At 42.7% G+C, this 4172-nt stretch overlaps 1 long non-coding RNA gene across 1 annotated transcript; it reads left to right on the top strand.

The window, feature by feature from the left end:
- Positions 1 to 350: 350 nt before the first annotated feature.
- LOC124211826 (uncharacterized) lies at positions 351 to 2148 on the top strand. The gene is made up of 3 exons (XR_011176318.1): positions 351 to 404; positions 882 to 1060; positions 1149 to 2148. It is a non-coding gene; the product is annotated as an uncharacterized lncRNA (long non-coding RNA).
- Positions 2149 to 4172: the final 2024 nt, after the last annotated feature.

The following is a 4172-nucleotide window of genomic DNA, read 5'->3' as shown; positions in this document are numbered from 1 at the left end:
CTAATCGGAGCATGCGCGTGCCAATTGAGCCGATTGATCCGGTTGATCCAAGACTGCTTGTACGTTTCGTTCGGACGGCCAGAGCACATGGTCCTTATGCGTTGATACGCAATTTTCCGACAGCGGACCTAGTGAGGCCTGGTCTGATTAGTCTCACGGAGATAATCGTTCGTTTTTTTAGTGTTGCACAGTGTCCGTTAATTCTCGCTGAAAATTCTGGATTGATTTTTTCTTATTTTGATTCCGTATTAGCCCTTTAACGCGGATATGAAGATTGACGTGATAACACTGATGCGTTGCAATTTGTGAAATGCTGATCCGAAATACATTCTAATCGGGGTGTAACTGTAGCCGATTGATGAAAACGTGTCGTGAGGGTAAGGTGAATTTGAAATTTGCCATTGGTAAATTTCTTCTGTTTTTGGTTTACCAATTAAATCTTGCACTGCAACACCTTGGCATCATCAACTGAATTTGTACCTCACTCTACAGAAATTTTGTGGGGAACTTAGATAATTTCCTTTACGCTTTTACAGTCTCTTTACCTCACTACGTCTCCCGCCGTCCTCTTCTTTCTGCCTTCCTATTCGACTTCTTGATGGAAAACAACACTGTTTGTGTAGATAAGCGATGCATACATAAGTACGTTGGCACCGACGCATAGCCCTTTGACTTTTATCCACAGCAGCTCGAGCTTCGCGCGTACTTATCTCGTATTCCGGGAGCATATACGAGATGCGATATCATTCGTACGTTTGCGCCGGTCGGTCGTACTTAGATTTCACGTAGGCTTCCGTCTTTCGTGTTACTCAATTCAATCCATTCATCATAACAATCCATTCGACTCAACGCTGCGGTTTTTGATGAACGTATATTTTCAGTTAACAACTCGTAGCCAAGCAACTTGATCGGTTGTCAATTTTCCTGACCACCTGTTGCACCCTCGTCAGTGGCAGATAATTCGCCTGCACACACCCAGCATTCAATGATGGATCCGTCAAGGTTCAACGGCACCACTATGGCGTCCAGCAAAGAGACAGAGGCCTTGAGGACCACAGAGGTGAGCGAAATTATTACAGCTCCGGCAGAATCTTGAAAGACTCTTTCACCTGACGTTACAAACACGAATTATCCTCCGCCGCTTCCAGCAGGGACACGTAGGCGCGACGTCGGATCACGATAGTCAGGCGAACCCTTTGGCTCCCCTGCTCCAATTTGGTCAGTACAATCCGGGAGTACCCAGCATGGAACCGCCGCCTTACAGCTCAGTCGTAACGCAGGATTCCCAAGCCTGGCTAAATCACCCCGGCACCTCTTCCACCGTCAATGGTCAGGCAGTACCCTACCAACGGAGCTCCCACTTTCGAGGCCCTCTCAGAGGCCCCGTACCCAAAGGCCCCCGCGGGAGTTGCCCCCGAATCCGTGGTCAGCCCCCGCTATTCGCCCCCGACGAACCAGGGTACGATCTATCCGACGCTGTCAGGTGCCAGCGACCAGTACTATCCAGTGCAGAATCAGTACCAGCAGAACCAGGTTCCTCCGCCGCAGACGGTTTACGTAGTACAGAATAATGCTGACACAAGTACAACTGACGTCTGCTGCATTGCGTTGGACTGTTGTATCTGTTGCGACGCCTTCTTAGACTGCTTCAAAATCTGCTTCGGCGATATCGACAACGACTCGTCATGTCGTTTCGCTAAAGCTTCTTTGAACGTGATTAGGTATACGTATAGGTAAATCACTTATGGGTGTACTATGGATTTTACATTCTCTCCTTGCAAGCGACGATCGTTTAGTCACTCTTCTATAATCATAATTTACCTCGCTTTTTCGTCAACGCATCAGTATCCTAGTGGACGAACGGAACGACCGATTTCTTTCTATCGTGTAACCGAACGCCGACAGGTTTTACTGCCAGTGACTCAATTTCAAGCAATTGACTCTATAACCATTTTTGCAATATTCATTTATTGCAAACCTCTTCTGGTATGATTGCGAGGATGAAAATCAAAATTCAGTTCCGCTTCGATACTAAGTTTTTCGTTAACAAATACCTGAGACTGTAGATGCGTTCGATCATGTAGGCTTGACGGTCACCTACATAGTACGACAGTACGGTCAAAAGCGCGGGTGAATTAACGTTCGTTTCTAATTTATTGCAGCAGTGGAGGTATGGAAAAAGCTTGGCGTGCGGTGCAAACCTGTCACGATCACGTTAATATACTTCGCAATTTTCCTGTACGCGATGTTTCTTGTGATAAGCCACCAGGTACAACATCTACGTCTCTGGAGGATCTTCATACAAAACGTCATGGTAAATTTTTGTCTTTGTATTTTTATTTGCATATTATAGCTGACGCTGCTAGCGCACTAGCTATTTTCTATAAATGAAAAACCAGTATTATTAGGTTTGTAAAAATTTTTCAACAAGTTTTGATCAACCACCGGACACTTCAATTGTGAGGCTTAATCAGAGTCAAATGTACAGCACTTTTACGTATGAACATCGATCGTAAAATATGAAGCGAGCAAAAGTCTGTGTTAGGATTTTATAATCAGAAATAACTTTCGGATCTTCTGGAATCCTTTTCTTTTTTTTAAAATCATTTTTAGTGCCATTCCGTAACTGGATGATTTATATTTCCATTCCAATTAGGAGATTCGACTTCACAGATAACAGATAACTCGGTAAACGCTGATTAACGGAAGTGTTGGGCCGTTAAATTTTGTGTACCTATGTATATGGCAAAACTGTGAATTCAGTGCCAATTCTGCTGAAACATAATGTTGTCATTATGCGTGAAGGGATCGTGTGCCTTTGACAGTATTTCTCAGAAAAGCTGCTCAAATTCATCGTTCGTCGGCAAACGTAGGAGAATATATGATTTTCTACACCTACGATACGATAAATCCATGGGAAGAATTAAAATTAATTGGAGGCTGAATAGAATTCGCCGTATAGATACACTTGTACAGCGTTCAAACTTAGAAAGGTCATGCGGGCGAGTTGATATCGTTTTTTGAATAAAGCTTATGGCTAGATAGCTGTGGAAAAAGACGTCGTCACTATGATGTGTCAAATCAACTTACATGCGAGAGGCGAAAATTATGTTACATACTTTTACGTATTCCATACATGTATAATCTATCATATTTTATACTCGATGCATATATTGGTACTAATAATACTATGAATGTTTTATCGTGAGTGTTCGTTAAGGAATTTACGTATAATGCACGATGAAGATATAAAATCGATAGCTCAATTGTGATAATAGCTCAAACTCAGTCGCATGCACAAACATTTACCCGTATAGGTATAAATATTTTATTTAGTCATTCGTGCTACCTCATAGATTATATATTATTTTACAGGGGATAAATTGTTGGTAACGGAGAGTAACTTCAACGAAAAATCAAATCATGATAAATTTGCATATATGCCGTATATTTTGCATTTTTCGTTGTAATAGTATCGTGATCACATGATACGGCTGCTCGCATTTCACGTACGTATTACATTCATGCGAATTATATAAATTTTCACGTGGACATTTAATCTCTTTGTTTAATTCTTTTCCAATCCATCATTTCATTCGGCAAATATCCAACAGGCAGAAACCACGGTACAGAAAATCTGAATCGGTTTTCAGGTTTGCTCGCTTGTTCCTCTTGGATAAATTTTCTTTCACTTTCCGACGATTCGTTTCCTTCTTCTTTGAGCCAAATACGAAGGGCTTATAGCCGCAAAGGCACCGAGTCTCGCCAAAAATCTGACCATAAAATGGCCATCTAATTCTCAACAAAAATAATTAAGATGCTTAAGATAAATTGCTGTCTAGCTTGAAATTAAAAAATTTCCTAGCTTCAGAATCCAATTACCGTCGTATCCTCGCGATCTGTTCCCTCGGCTTTTTCGATATTCTCGATCAATTTTTCTTCCACTTTCGCCAGCCAGCCTGCGAACGTTAAGGGGTGGTAGGTGGCTGTGCCAACGCCATTTTCCGCGAAGCGGAAAAGCCGAGGGTGGCTGTGTCCCGTTCCTGCCACGGGGGAAATTACTGGCTGAGACAACACGTACCTAACCAACCTATCTACTCGCCAGCCTTCCGTGTGCGTAAAACCAAAGAGGGGACAAGCTCGACTTTCGCATCGAAAAGTCAAGCTGTAGC

The sequence above is a fragment of the Neodiprion pinetum genome, chromosome 2, assembly GCF_021155775.2.
Source record: "Neodiprion pinetum isolate iyNeoPine1 chromosome 2, iyNeoPine1.2, whole genome shotgun sequence".
Classification (NCBI taxonomy): domain Eukaryota; kingdom Metazoa; phylum Arthropoda; class Insecta; order Hymenoptera; family Diprionidae; genus Neodiprion; species Neodiprion pinetum.
This window is presented reverse-complemented; position numbering and strand designations above follow the sequence as displayed.